The following is a 16,975-nucleotide window of genomic DNA, read 5'->3' on the forward strand; positions in this document are numbered from 1 at the left end:
TTTTAAAGAGTAACTCTGACTGTTAAATGAAAAACATGACTTCAACGGGGGCAAGGACAGAAGTTTTGAGACTATGTATTAGCATATTGCAATAACCCAGGTAAAAGATGATGTTGGCTCAGAATAAGGTGGTAATCAAAGTAGTGAGAAGTGATAGGATTTTGGAAATATTTGAAGGAAGGGTCATCAGAATTCAAAGATGGTGGATCAGGGGTGTGAAGGAAAGAGTTAAGGATGACTCAAATGATTATGCTCTAAACAACTAGATATGGGGGATAATAGAGATGGAGGTTATCAGGAAATATTTTGGAGATGGAAAGTGCAAGGAGAGAGCAAGATTTCAGTTTTACACATGTTAATTTTGAGACGTGTATTAAGCAAAAAAGAGACAATATCACTAAACAGTTAAATATATGAATCTGGAGTTCAGAGGAGAGAGGTAAACTAGAAATATAAATATGGATATTTTCAAAATACAGAGTATATTTAGAGCCATGGTATGAATGAGATTGTCAAGAGAAAGTAGCAGGAGAAGACAAAAATCCAAGAACTCTGACCTGAGGAACTCCCAACATTCAGAGGTCATGGAGAAAAAGAACCTGCAAAAGATATAGACGTAGAGAGGCCAGTGAGTTGCAAAGCAAATTACAGGGGTGTATTGTCCCAGAAAACAAAAAAACAAAGGTTCTCAAGAGGGAGAGAATAACCAACTCTTTCAAATGCTGCAGATAGACCAAGATGAGAACAGATAATGGACCAGAAAACTGGCATTTTCTATGAAGTGAAATCAAGATAGATATCACTTTCCATTTAATAAACTAGTTACTGAGAGAAGTGATTGTTCCCATGGTTACACTAAACCCCTCCCCAGAAATTGATATATATTATAGAAAGAACAACAGATAACTGTATGACATATTCCGTTTCATTTGTAAATGTATCAGCACAATTCAGCCTGTGATATGTCATGCAAATTTTTTTTTCCTCTTTTGAACATTTTTTAAAAGAGAACAAATTTGGAGTCTGGTAATGGCAGAGTGGCTTGTTTTGGACCAACTATCTCACAGATTAAAAAAAAATCTGGAGAGAATATTAGACATGAACTATTTGGAAGCATAATCTGCAGAGTATTCAAACTGTCAAAAGAACACAATCACACTAGGTGCAATCCATATTTATATGGCTTTTCCTCTGAAGACATTACCCAGGAAATTTGGTGTGAGGTAGCTAAAGCACAAGCAGAAATCTCAAATCATATTGGCTTGGGGTACCAGAGAATGGATTTGGGGCTTTCCAGAGCAGCTAAAATTTGAATGAATAAGTCCCAAAAAGAGGAGCATCACACAAAGGTGAGCCCCAATTTTTAGGTACTAACTCCCATTAAATACATAGATGACCTTTGAATTGCACATGTACAGAAAAAAAACAATAAGAAAACAAAAAGCAACAGAAATACGGCAGAAAATTGGAACAGAGATTTTAGCCATTGCTCACCATAAGGGCAACAGAGTTTGGAGGCTGAATTCAATAAAGTTACAGGATCTTCATAAGTATCTTAGACTTTCTATAGAAACTTCCAAAAGAGTATGCCTCAGGAATAAAGTCTATGTCCAAGGATTTAACCTATGACTAAGGGTAAAACTGAATCAGACTCACTAACAAAGTATTAAGTGAAGGCTCTAAAAGTTCAAGATGATCTGGCTATAACTTAACTGTCAGCTAGAAAATAAATCAAAATATCTTTAGGAAGAAGATAAGAGAATTAAAAACCTCTTAAAATATCATCAGTGTTATCCATTATACAATCAAATATTACTAAAAGTGTGAATAAAGAGAAAAATGTAACACAAAGTTGTAAGAAATAAGTAAATAGGAATAGATACCAGAATGACTCAGATGTGGAATAAGCAAAGAAGGATTATTAAAGGCTGTCAAAATTTGTTCAAAGACTTAAAAGAAAAGGTGGTCAAGATAAGTGGGCAAATTGGCATCCCAAGGCGAAAACTAAAACGATGAAAAAGAATCAAATGGAAATTCTAGGACTGAAAAGTATACTCTTTGAAATGAAAAATCAATGGCTTGGAGATGGTAAAAAAAATGGTTAACAAAGTTGGAGACAGAGTGATACAAATTATCCCATCTGGGAAAAAAGTAAAGATAAAAAAAATTTTAGAACATTATCAACCATGTTGACTGAACACATTTATAAAACACTGCATGCAATAATTTCAGAAAAAACATACTTTGAGGTATACACAGAATTTTAAGATAGATCAGTGCTGGACCATAAAATGTCTTAATGAATTTCACATATTTAAATCTAACAAGATTTCTTTTTTGGCCATAATGAACATTAGTTAGAAATCGACAATAATAGAATGTCTGAGAAACTCCCACATTTTTGGAATTTAAACAGCACATGACTGAGTAACCCATGGATTAAGGGAAAAATCACAGAAAAATTATAGAATACTTCAAACTAAGTGAACATGAAGAGAAGATAAAAATTCATGAGATGGAGCAAAAGTAGTGCTTTGGGGGACATTTATAACTTCAAATGTTTATATTATAAAGAAGAAAGATATAAAATCAATTATCTATAATTTACTGTAAGAAGTTAGCCAGATAGACTTAATTGATATTTATGGGATATTCCATCCATAAGCAGAAGAATACACTTTCTTCTCAAGTGAACATGGAACATTCTCCAGGATAGATCACATCTTGGGTCACAAATCAAGCCTTGGAAAATTTAAGAAAACTGAAATCATATCAACCATCTTTTCCGACCACAACACTATGAGATTAGAAATCAAATACAGGGAAAAAAACCTAAAAGAACACAAACACACGGAGGCTAAACAATATGTTACTAAATAACCAATGGATCACTGAAGAAATCAAAGGGGAAATCAAAAAATACCTAGAAACAAATGACAACAAAACCATGAAGATCCAAAGCCCATGGGACAAAGCAAAAGAAGTTCTAAGAGGAAAGTTTAGAGCAATACAATCTTACCTCATGAAACAAGAAAAATTTCAAACTAGCTAACCTTACACCTAAAGCAACTAGAGGAAGAAGAACAAACAAAATCCAAAGTTAGTAGAAGGAAAGAAATTGTAAAAATCAGATCAGAAATAGAAACAAAGAAAACAATAGCAAAGACCAATGAAACTGAAAGCTTGTTCTTTGAGAAGATAAACAAAATACATAAAACTTTAGCCACACTCATCAAGAAAAAAAGGGAGAAGACTCAAATCCATAAAATTAGAAATGAAAAAGGAGAAGTTACAACAGACACCAGAGAAATACAAAGGATCAGAGGAGAATACTATAAGCAATTATATGCCAATAAAATGGACAACCTAGACTAAATGGACAAATTCTTAGAAACCTAAACCTTCCAACACTGAACAAGGAAGAAACAGAAAATATGAACAGACAAATCACAAGTAATGAAATTGAAACCATGATTAAAACCCTTCCAACAAACAAAAGTCCAGGACCAGATGGCTTCACAGGCTATTTCTATCAAATATTTAGAGAAGAGCTAACACCCATCCTTCTCAAACTCTTGAAAAAATTGCAGAGGGTGGAGCACTCCCAAACTCATTCCATAAGGCCACCATCACCCTGATACCAAAACCAGAAAAAAAATCACAAAAAAAGAAAATTACAGGGCTTCCCTGGTGGCAAAGTGGTTGATAGTCTGCCTGCTGATGCAGGGGACACAGGTTCGTGCCCCGGTCTGGAAAGATCCTACATGCCGCGGAGCAGCTGGGCCCGTGAACCATGGCCACTGAGCCTGTGAGTCTGGAGCCTGTGCTCCACAACAAGAGAGGCCACAACAGTGAGAGGCCCACGTAACACACACACAAAACAGAAAATTACAGGCCAATATCACATGAACATAGACGCAAAAATCCTCAACAAAATACTAGTAAACAGAATCAAACAACACATTAAAAGGCATACATCATGATCAAGTGGGATTTATCCCAGGGATGCAAGGATTCTTCAATATACTCAAATCAATGTGATACACCATATTGACAAATGCAAGAATAAAAGAGCATGATCAACTCAATAGATGCAGGAAAACCTTTTGACAAAATTCAACACTGATTTATGATAAAAAAATTCTCCAGAAAGTGGGCACAGAGGGAACCTAACTCAAGACAATAAAAGCCATATACGACAAACCTACAGCAAACATCATCCTCAATGGTGAAAAACTGAAAGCATTTCCACTAAGATCAGGAACAAGACACGAATGTCCATTCTCACCACTTTTATTCAACATAGTTTTGGAAGTCCTTGCCATGGCAATCAGAGAAGAAAAAGAAATAAAAGGAATCCAAATTGGAAAAGAAGTAAACCTGTCACTTTTTGCAGATGACATGATACTACACATAGAAAATCCTAAAGATGCTACCATAAACCTACTAGAGCTAATCAATGAATTTGGTAAAGTAGCAGGATACAAAATTAATGCACAAAAATCTCTTGCGTTCCTATACACTAATGATGAAAAATCTGAAAGAGAAATTAAGGAAACACTCCCATTTACCACTGTAAATAAAAGAATGAAATACCTAGGAATAAACCTACCTAAGGAGACATAAGAACTGTATGGAGAAAACTAAAAGACACTAATGAAAGAAATTAAAGATGATACAAACAGATGGTGAGATATATACAATGTTCTTGGATTGGAAGAATCAACATAGTGAAAATGAGTATACTCTCCAAAGCAATCTACAGATTCAATACAATCCCTATCAAACTACCAATGGCATTCTTCACAGAATTAGAATAAAAAATTTTACAATTCATATGGAAACACAGAAGACTCCGAATAGCCAAAACAATCTTGAGAAAGAAAAATGGAGCTGGAGGAATCAGGCTCCTGGACTTCAGACTATACTATGAAGCTATAAAAATCAAGGCAGTATGGTACTGGCACAAAAGCAGAAATATAGATCAATAGGATAGAAAGCCCAGAGATAAACGCATGCACATACGGTCACCTTATTTCTGAAAAAGGAGGCAAGAATATACAATGGAGAAAAGATACCCTCCTCAATAAGTGCTGCTGGTAAAACTGGACAGCAACATGTAAAAGATTGAAATTAGAACACTCCGTAACACCATACACAAAAATAAACTCAAAATGGATTAAAGACCTAAACGTAAGGCTAGACACTATAAAACTCTTAGAGGAAAACATAGGCAGAAAACTCTATGACATGAATCACAGCAAGATCATTTTTGATCAACCTCCTAGAGAAGTGGGTATAAAAACAAACATAAATAAATGGGACCTAATGAAACTTAAGAGCTTTTACACAGCAAAGGAAACCATAAACAAGACAACACTCACAATGGGAGAAAACATTTGGAAACGAAGCAACTGACAAAGGATTGAGCTCCAAAATTTATAATCAGCTCATGCAGTTCAATATCAAAAAATCAAAAAATCCAATCCAAAAATGGGCAGAAGACCTAAATAGACATTTCTCCAAAGAAGATATACAGATTGCCAACAAACACATGAAAGGATGCTCAACATCACTAATCATTAGAGAAATGCAAATCAAGACTACAGTTTTTTTGTTTTATTTTGTTTTTTGGTGGGGCTAATGGTGGACTCTGGGAGGGCTCACGTCAAGGAGTAGTTCCCAGAACTTCTGCTGCCAGTGTCCTTTTCCTCACGGTGACCACAGCCACACCCTGCCTCTGCAGGAGACCCTGCAACACTAGCAGGGGGAAGAGAGTAAGAAGCCTTCAAAGAAACATTGCCCATGACCAGAGAAGGAAACAAAATGTGCAAGGAGAAGCCATTCTGCTAGTCTTAAGGTCATTCTCATCAAGAGTTGCCGTAGAGGCCTTCCAGGAAGATGTTGGAAGAGTAAGACGCGGAGATCACCTTCCTCCCCACAAACACATCAGAAATACATCTACATGTGGAACAGCTCCTACAGAACATCTACTGAATGCTGGCAGAAGACCTCAGACCTCCCAAAAGGCAAGAAACTCCACATGTATCTGGGTAGGGGAAAAGAAAAAAGAATAAATAGAGACAAAAGAATAGGGACGGGACCTGCACCAGTGGGAGGGAGCTATGAAGGAACAAAGGTTTCCGCACACTAGAAACCCCCTCACAGGTGCAGACTGCAGGTGGCGGAGGTTGGGAGCTTCGGGGCTGCGGAGAAGAGCGCAGCCACAGGGGTGCGGAGGGCAAAGCGGAGAGACTCCAGCACAGAGGTTCGGTGCCGACCAGCACTAACCAGCCCAAAAAGCTTGTCTGCTCATCCAACGGGGAGAGCGGGGCTGGGAGCTGAGGCTCGGGCTTCGGTCAGAGCGCAGGGACAGGACTGGCGGCGTGAACACAGCCTGAAGGGGTTAGTGCACGACGGCTAGCCGGGAGGGAGGCCGGAGAAAAAGTCTGGACCTGCCGAAGAGGCAAGAGACTATTTCTTCCCTCTTTGTTTCCTGGTGCGCGAGGAGAGGGGATTAAGAGTGCTGCTTAAAGGAGCTCCAGAGACGGGCGCGAGCCATGGCTAACAGCGCAGACCCCAGAGATGGGCATGAGACACTAAGGCTGCTGCTGCCACCACCAAGAAGCCTGTGTGAAAGCACAGGTCACCATCCACACGTCCCCTCCCGGGAGCCTGTGCAGCCTGCCACTGCCAGGGTCCCAGGATCCAGGGACAATCTCCCCAGAAAAATGCACGGCGCACCTCAGGCTGCTACAACGTCACGCCGGCCTCTGCCGCTGCAGGCTGGCCCCGCACTCCGTCCCCATCACTCCCCCCGGCCTCAGTGAGCCAGAGCGCCCGAATCAGCGGCTCCTTTAACCCCTTTCTGTCTGAGCGAAGAACAGACGCCCTCCGGCAACCTACACGCAGAGGCGGGGCCAAATCCAAAGCTAAACCCCAGGAGCTGTGCGAACAAAGAAGCGAAAAGGAAATCGCTCCCTGCAGTGTCAGGAGCAGCGGATTAAATCTCCACAATCAACTTGATGTACCCTGCATCTGTGGAATACCTGACTACACAACGAATCATCCCAAATTGAGGACGTGGACTTTGAGAGCAAGATTTAATATTTTTCCCCTTTTCCTCTTTTTCTGAGTGTGCACGTGTATGCTTCTGTGTGAGATTTTCTCTGTATAGCTTTGCTTTCACCAATTATCATAGGGTTCTATCCATCCATTTTTTTTGTTTTCGTTTTTGTATTTTTATACTCTTTAAAAAAACTTTCTTCTTTATAATTTTTTTTATTTTAACAATTTTATTTTACCTTACTTTATTTTCTTTTATCCTCTTTCTTTCTTTCTTTCTATTTTTCTTCCTTTCATTCTGAACCATGTGGATGAAAGGCTCTTGGTGCTGCAGCCAGCACTCAGTGCTGTACCTCTGAGGTGGGAGAGCCAACTTCAGGACACTGGTCCACAAGAGACCTCCCAGGTCCACATAATATCAAATGGCAATAATCTCCCAGAGATCTCCATCTCAACACCAACACGCAGCTTCACTCAACGACCAGCAAGCTACAGTGCTGGACACCCTATGCCAAACAACTAGCAAGAAAGGAACACAACCACACCCATAAGCAGAGAGGCTGCCTAAAATCATAAGTCCACAGACACCCCAAAACACACCACCAGACATAGGCCTGCCCGCCAGAAAGACAAGATCCACGCTCATACACCAGAACACAGGCACTAGTCCCCTCCAACAGGAAGCCTACACAACCCACTAAACCAACTTTAGCCCTGGGGACAGACACCAAAAACAACGGGATCTACGAACCTGCAGCCTGCAAAAAGGAGACCTCAAACACAGTAAGATAAGCAAAATGAGAAGACAGAAAAACACACAGCAGATGAAGGAGCAAGATAAAAACCCACCAGACCATGTTGAAACTTCCCTAATATGTGAAAGGAAATACTTAATCAAGTCAATGAACCACAGAGACTCCCATACAGGATAATCCAAGGAGAAACACGCCAAGACACATATTAATCAAACTGTCAAATATTAAATACAAAGAAAACATATTAAAATCAGCAAGGGAAAAACAACAAATTACACACAAGAGAATCTCATGAGGTTAACAGCTGATTTATCAGCAGAAACTCTGCAAGCCAGAAGGGACTGGCAGGACATATTTAAAGTGATGAAGGAGAAAAACCTACAACCAAGATTACTCTACGCAGCAAGGATCTCATTCAGATTCGACGGAAAAATTAAAACCTTTACAGACAAGCAAAAGCTGAGAGAGTTCAGCACCACCAAACCAGCTTTACAACAAATGCTAAAGGATCTTCTCTAGGCAAGAAACAAAGAGAAGGAAAAGACATATAATAACAAAACCAAAACAATTAAGAAAATGGGAAGAGGAACATACATATCGATAATTACCTTAAATGTAAACGGATTAAATGCTCCCACCAAAAGACACAGACTGGCTGAATGGATACAAAAACAAGACCCATATACATGCTGTCTACAAGAGACCCACTTCAGACCTAGAGACACATACAGACTGAAAGTGAGGGGATGGAAAAAGATATTCCATGCAAATGGAAACCAAAAGAAAGCTGGAGTAGCAATTCTCATATCAGACAAAATAGACTGTAAAATAAAGACTATTACAAGAGAAAAAGAAGGACACTACATAATGACCAAGGGATTGATGCAAGAAGAAGATATAACAATTGTAAGTATTTATGTACCCAACATAGGAACACCTCAATAAATAAGGAAAATACTAACAGCCACAAAACGGGAAATCGACAGTAACACATTCACAGTAGGGGACTTTAACACCTCACTTTCACCAATGGACAGATCATCCAAAATGAAAATAAATAAGGAAACACAAGCTTTAAATAAAGAGGAAATCAAAAAGTACCTAGAAACAAATGACAATGGAGACACGACGACCCAAAACCTATGGGATGCAGCAAAAGCGGTTCTAAGTGGGAAGTTTATAGCAATACAATCCTACCTTAAGAAACAGGAAACATCTCGAGAAAACAACCTAACCGTGCACATAAAGCAATTAGAGAAAGAAGAACAACAAAACCACAACATTAGCAGAAGGAAAGAAATCATAAAGATCAGATCAGAAATAATTGAAAAAGAAATGAAGGAAACGATAGCAAAGATCAATAAAACTAAAAGTTGGTTCTTTGAGAAGATAAACAAAATTGATAACCTATTAGCCAGACTCAAGAAGAAAAAAAGTGAGAAGACTCCAATCAATAGAATTAGAAATGAAAAAGGAGAAGTAACAAAATGTCATCTCACGCCGGTCCAAATGGCCATCATCAAAAAATTTAGAAACAATACATGCTGGAGAGGGTGTGGAGAAAAGGGAACACTCTTGCACTGCTCTTGGGAATGCAAATTGGTACAGCCACTATGGACAACAGTATGGCGGTTCCTTAAAAAACTACAAATAGAACTACCATATAACCCAGCAATCCCACTACTGGGCATATACCCTGAGAAAACCATAATTCAGAAAGAGTCATGTACCAAAATGTTCATAGCAGCTCTATTTACAATAGCCACGACTTGGAATCAACCTAAGTGTCCATCAACAGATGAATGGATAAAGAAGATATGGCACATATATAAGAGAGGTGGGATAGGGAGGGTGGGAGGGAGATGCAAGAGGGAGGGAATATGGGGACATATGTATATGCATAGCTGATTCACTTTGTTATAAAGCAGAAACGAACACACCATTGTAAAGCAATTATACTCAAATAAAGATGTAAAAAATAAAAGAGTAAAGAGACATAAAAACTAAGCACAAGACGTAATTTTTGATTGGACCATGGACCAGAATCTTTCCCCCTTTTTGCTATAAAGGACATTATTTGGACAACTGCCAAGTATAAATAAAGTAAGCCATACTGATGTAAAAAAACAATAAATCCCCCCCAAAGATAAGAGTTTCTGTATATTTAGTTTTGGTGTGTTGGTGGAGGGTGGTGAGCTCAGGGACTTCCTATTCTGCCATCTTGATCCCTCCCTTTCCTGAAATCTCAAATGTTGTTCTTGTACTGGTAGCTGGATGACTTAGTATGGTCTATTTCTCCGAGACTCAATGTCCTGATTTGTGATATTTGTAAAATAAAATTATATGTACCTCAAATTACTTCCTATAAATATAAAATGAATCAAGTGATTTAAAAAAAAATCAAGACTACAATGAGGTATCACCTCACAGCAGTCACATAGGCCATCATCAAAACATCTACAAACAATAAATGCTGGAGAGGGTGTGGAGAAAAGGGAACCCTCTTACACTGTTGGTGAGAATGTAAATTGATACAGCCACTATGGGCAACAGTATGGAGGTTCCTTAAAAAACTAAAAATAGAACTACCATATGACCCAGCAATCCCACTACTGGGCATATACCCTGAGAAAACCATAATTCAAAAAGAGACATGTATCATAATGTTCATTGCAGCTCTATTTACAATAGCCAAGACGTGGAAGCAACCTAAGTGTCCGTCGACAGATGAATGGATAAAGAAGATGTGGCACATATATACAATGGAATATTAGCCATAAAAAGAAACGAAATTGAGTTATTTGTAGAGAAGTGGATGGACCTAGAGTCTGTCCTACAGAGTGAAGTAAGTCAGAAAGAGAAAAACAAATACTGTATGCAAGGTTCTGAAGCACTTAGGGGCAGGACAGGAAATAAAGACTCAGATGTAGAGAATGGACTTGAGGACACAGGGAGTGGGAAGGTTAAGCTGGGACGAAGCAAGACAGTGGCACGGACATATATGCACTACCAAATGTAAAATAGATAGCTAGTGGGAAGCAGCCACATAGCACATGGAGATCAGCTCGGTGGTTTGTGACCACCTAGAGGGGTGGGAAAAGGAGGGTGGGAGGGAGACGCAAGAGGGAGGAGACATGGGGATATATGTATATGTATAGCTGATTCACTTTGTTATAAAGCAGAAACTAACACACCATTGTAAGCAATTATACTCCAGTAAAGATGTTAAAAAATATACAGACAAAGATACGTTGAAAATAAATAGTTGTAAAATATATATACAAACAATAAAAATCAGAATACTGGAGTGGCTATAATGATAGCAGATAAAATTGCTTTCAAGATAAGAAAGGTTACAAGAAATAGATGTATTTCATAATGATAAAAGGTTCAACTAATCAGGAAGAAAGTGCAATCATAAATATATATGTGCCTAACAATGGAATTTAAAAATATCTGAAGTAAAATTTGACAAAATCAAAGGGAGAAATGGACACTTTGACAGTCCTTGTTAGAGATTTTAACAGTCCTTTCTCAGGAATTTATAAAACCACTGGACAAAAAAAAAATTAGCAAAGAAAGAGAAGCTCTGTACAGTATACTATAAAGCACCTTAACCTAATTGATATTTATGGAAAGCTAATCCATATAAATGCATAATGCACATTCTTCTCACTAGAATTGGGCATATGCTGTGGTACAAAACAATAAAATTTAAAAGGCTGAAATGATATACTGTGTTCTCTGGCAACAACAGAATTAAACTATATATCAGTAATGATAACATACCTAGGAAAGCCCCAAATATTTGAAAATTAAAGGACATAGTTCTAAATAAGCAATGGTTCATAGAAGAAAACACAAATGAAATAAGAATATATTTTAAATAGAATTGTGGGAGACATTAAAGCAGTACTTAGAGATAAACTTGTAAACCAAAAGCTAATTTTAAAAAGTATCAACAAAATTGATAAATATCTATCTAGACTGACCAAGAAAAATGAAAGAATATAGAAATAACAGCCAAGAATAAGAGAAGAGACAGTACTGTGTTCCTAAATGATAAAAGAGAAGAAGCAAAATATTATGAACATTCACACAAATAAATTTGACAACTTAGATGAAATGTACATGTTTCTCAAAGACACAAATTACCAAAATTAACCCAAGAAGAAGTTGATACCTGAATAACTTTATATCAATTAAAACAATTGAACTGGTAGTTTAAAACTTTCCAAAAAAGAAAACTCCTGAACCACAAAAATAATGTTAATTATGTGACTTGATGGAGATATTAGCTAATCCTATGGTGATAAACATATATAAGTGTATCAAATTAACACATGTACACCTTAACCTTAAACAATGCTAAATTTTAATTATATCTCAATAAAGCTGAAAAAAAGAAATTTCCAGGATCAGATTACTTTGCTGGTAAATTCAACCAAACTTTTAAGGGGGAAATGCAATACAAGCTCTCAGAAAATAAAGAGTACAAAATATTTCCAAAATATTTTTGATTATTACACTGATAATAAAATCAGACAATGACACTGCAAAGAAAAACAACAGACAAACCTTCCCCCAGGACATAGATGCAAAGATCCTCAAAAATATTTAGCAATTTGAATACAGTTTAATATATTAAGAGGGTACTACATAATGACTATGTATGTTTAGCCCAGGGATGCAAGTTAGATTTAATATCCAAAATAATATATCATTAATCATTAGAGAAATGCAAATCAAAACTATGATGCGATATCATCTCACACCAGTGAGAATGGCCATCATTAAAACATCTACAAACAATAAATGCTGGAGAGGCTGTGGAGAAAAGGGAACTCTCATACACTGTTGGTGGGAATGTAAATTCATACAGCCACTATGAAGAATAGTATGGAGGTTCCTTAAAAAAGTAAAAATAGAACTGCCATATGACCCAGGAATCCCACTACTGGGCATATACCCTGAGAAAACCATAATTCAAAAAGAATCATGTACCACAATGTTCATTGCTGCTCTATTTACAATAGCCAGGACATGGAAGCATCCTAAGTGTCCATCGACAGATGAATGGATAAATAAGATGTGGCACGTATATACAATGGAATATTACTCAGCCATAAAAAGAAACGAAACTGAGTTATTTGTAGTGAGGTGGATGGACTTAAGAGTGTCATACAGAGTGAAGTAAGTCAGAAAGAGAAAAACAAATACTGTATGCTAACATATATATGGAATCTAAAAAAAAAATGGTCAGAAGAACCTAGGGGCAAGACGTGAATAAAGATGCAGACCTACTAAAGAATGGACTTGAGGATACGGGGAGGGGGAAGGGTAAGCTGGGACAAAGTGAGAGAGTGGCATGGACATGTATACACTACCAAACGTAAAATAGATAGCTCGTGGGAAGCAGCCACATAGCACAGGGAGATCAGCTCGGTGCTTTGTGACCACCTAGAGGGTTGGGATAGGGAGGTTGTGAGGGAGGGAGATGCAAGAGGGAAGAGATTTGGGGACATATGTATATGTATAACTGATTCAGTTTGTTATAAAGCAGAAACTGACACCCCAGTGTAAAGCAATTATACTCTAACAAAGACGTTACAAATAATAATAATAAAATAAAATAACACAATAAAAAAATAAATAAACAACAACAGCAACAAAACCTTTACAGTTACCACCATCAGGTGAAATACTGAATTATTTGCAGCTGAGTTTAGGAAGCAGTTAAAGGTGTTAACTCTCACCACTTTATATTCAATATAGTACTAGAGGTTCTTGCTAGCAAAATATGGCAAAGAAATAAAATAAAGGCCATCAAACTGGAAAACTGTCCTTATTTGCAAATAGCATAATTTTGTATGTAGAAAATTCTAAACTATTTGTGGATATAGAAAGCTAGTAGAAAAAATAAGTGAATTTATAAAGTTTACCAACTACAGGGTCAATATACAAAAATCAATTTCATTTCTATGAGATGTTAATTCTCCCCACACTCCTCTATATGTTCCACACAATCTAGTCAAAATCCCAAAAGGAGTTTTTGTAGAAGTTGACAATTTTTTCTAATATATATATCAAAAACGAAGAATCTAGAATAGCCAAACAATTTTGAAAAAGAAAACAAAGTTGGATGACTCACACTACCTGATTTTAGGACTTACTCTAGAGCTAAGTACTGCTTTAAGCATGAGCAAACAGAACAACAGATTAGAATACGGAGTACAGAACTGGAGCCTCACCTACAAGAGCTATTGAATTTTGACAAAGATTACAAGGTAATTTGGTGGTAAAAAGATAGTCTTTCCAAGAAATGGTGGAGGAACAATTGGAAATTGCAGTGGGTTGATTAGTATCTCTCTCCCACAAAAAAATTATCTTCACTCAGAACCTCAGAATGTGATGTTATTTGGAGAAAGTTTCTTTGCAGATGTAATTAGTTAAGGATCTCAGGATGATGCCATACTGGATTTAGAATGGGCCCTAAATCCAATGACTGATGTTCTTACAAGAACAGGAGAGAACAAGAGACATAGAGAAGAAGGCCATGTGAAGATGGAGGCAGAGTTTGCAGTTATGCTATCACAAGCCAAGGATGGCCTGGAGCCACCAAAAGCTGGAAGAGGTACGGAAGGACTCTTCCCTAGACACCTGTTGACACCTTGATTCTGGATTTCTGGCTTCTGGAAATGTGAAACAACAAATTTTATTATTTTAAGCCACCCAGATAGTGGTAATTTGTTATGACAGTCCTAGAAAACTAATACAGATGCCATATGGGGGAAAAGTGAACCTCTACTCTTACCTCACACCATACTAAAAAATTAATTGAAGATAGATCATAGACCAAAGTAAATGTTAAAACTGTAAAGCTTCTAGAAGAAAATATAGAGTATCTCTATGACATTGGCAGTGGTAAAGATTTCCTGGACAGATCACAAAAAGCATTAATCATTTATAAATGGATACATTGAACTTCATCAAAATTTAAAACTTCTTCAAAAATACCATTAAGGAAGGGAAAAGGCAAACCACTGACTGTGAGAAAATACAATGTTCACATTTGACAAAATACTACATTTGAGATATATAAGAAAGTCCTAAAAATCAATAAAAGACAACTCAATAAAAATAAGCAAAGGACTTGAGCACATACTTCACAAAGAAAGATTCTAAATCACCAATAGTCATATGAAATGTACTCAGCATTATTTGTCATTAGTGAAGTGTAAATTGAAACCACAATAGGAGGGTGATGTTAGGGTGAAAAGTGTATGGGGACTCTCTGTACTATCATTATAATTTTTCTAAATATAAAGTTATTTCAAAATACTTGTTTTTAGAAACCCAATGAGATACTACCACATACCACCAGATGGTTAAAATTAACAATACCAACACCACCAATATTGGCAAGGATATGAAGCAACTGGAACTCATATATTGCTGGTGGCCATGTAAAATTTTATAAACAATTTCAAGAAACATCTGAAAACTTCTTTAAAATTAAACCTATATCTACTCTGACACAGCCATTAGACTCCTAGGTATTTACCCAGGAGAAGTGAAAACAAATGTCGACAAAATGACTTGTACGTGAATGTTTATAGCAGCATTATTCAATATAGCTCCAAATCAGAAACAACTCAAATTCTATCAATAGGGGAATAGATAAAACAATTGTGATGTATTCATACAATGGTCTATTCCTCAATAGTAAGAAATCAAAAAAAAAAGAAATCATAAGCAATTAATACATGAAACAACATGGATAAATCTCAAAAACATTACATTAAGTAAAAGAAGCTACATACAAAAATGTGCATTCTATATGCTTCCATGCATATGACATTCAAGAACTGGCAAAACTAATCTGGGGGAATATAAAACAAAATAGTGGCTGCCAGTGGCAGTAGTGATTGACTGGAAGGGAACACAAAAGAAGTTTGGGGGGTGGTAGAAATATTCTATATCTTTACTGAGGTTATGGTTACACAGGTATATACATTTTTCATAATTCCTCAGTTTTACATTTAGTGTATCTCACTATATGTAAATCTCACTTCAATTTTAAAGAAAGAAAAAGAAAAAGTCTCAGAGAGGCTAATGGATTGCCTAAAGTTTTATTTCAAGTTTATGCAGGTGTCTTCAGACCTAGATCTCACTGTCTCAGCAAACACCTTTATAGTAGGCAACTGATATTCCAACAACAAAAATGAGCAATTCCATACTCTTAGCACTTCAAGTCCAGTCCCAGGTGTATGAGAAGCTAACCCACTGTCTTCCAGCCTCCCTTTTCCTCCCTTCAGGTGCAGGTCTCAGATGTGTCTCCAACTCTAAAAAGAATGGGAGTTCTTCATAGAATACTTCAACTTTGCTTTCCAACTTGTCCAAGCCATATCCCCCAAAGCAAGAATTATAAATGCATTTCAACCACCTCATCGGGTTTATTATGTTTTTTGGAAAAGCCAAATATGGAGCTGTCAACCTTTTGCTAGAGAAGTGAAACAGTAAGATAGGCACAAGATATTATACCCCACTGCTTATCCTGTCTTGTGGTACCATAACTAAAGGCTATTTTTCTACCTGTTTGCTTTAATGACCTAGGATTTTAGTTTCCCGATTGCTACTGTCTAAGCATACCCTGATATAGCTATAGTCCCAGAAGTTGAAGGGGTATTAAGGGACTACCGTTGCAGCCCTTCATAAATACGTCTAATCTTAGGATATGCCAACTCAACAGAATAATTGATGGTATACCCTCAGAATGACCTAATACTTCATAAAGTACTTGCATACACATTTACCACTTCAGCTACATCCTCTCATCTTGCGAACTTGATGAAGAGATCTGCTTCTCGATAATACTAGCTACCATTTACTGAACACTTTAATCAGGCACTGCTGTGTATTGTTATATTTTATCCCCAAAACAACCCTATTAGATAAGTATTACTATATTCATATTTATTTTTCAGATGAAGAAACTGAGATGCAGAGAAGTCACACAATTAGTAGGTGGCAGATCTGGAAATTCAACTCAGGTTTGCCTGACAACAGAGCTCTCACTCAAATACTATGCCATGCTGCTTTCTTGCTAAACATTTATCAGGCCCATAGCCTGGGTTTGCTCACAAAGGGAGTTT

The 16,975-nt window shown here is 37.2% G+C and overlaps 1 pseudogene; it reads left to right on the forward strand.

Annotated features, from left to right (window-relative positions):
• Nucleotides 1-14,321: 14,321 nt before the first annotated feature.
• The window catches only part of LOC112403623 (olfactory receptor 13H1-like), a 37,865-nt pseudogene continuing 35,211 nt past the window's right edge, over nucleotides 14,322-16,975 (forward strand).

This window comes from Neophocaena asiaeorientalis, unplaced genomic scaffold (assembly GCF_003031525.2).
Source record: "Neophocaena asiaeorientalis asiaeorientalis breed wild unplaced genomic scaffold, Neophocaena_asiaeorientalis_V1.1 scaffold13, whole genome shotgun sequence".
NCBI classification, from domain to species: Eukaryota; Metazoa; Chordata; class Mammalia; order Artiodactyla; family Phocoenidae; genus Neophocaena; species Neophocaena asiaeorientalis.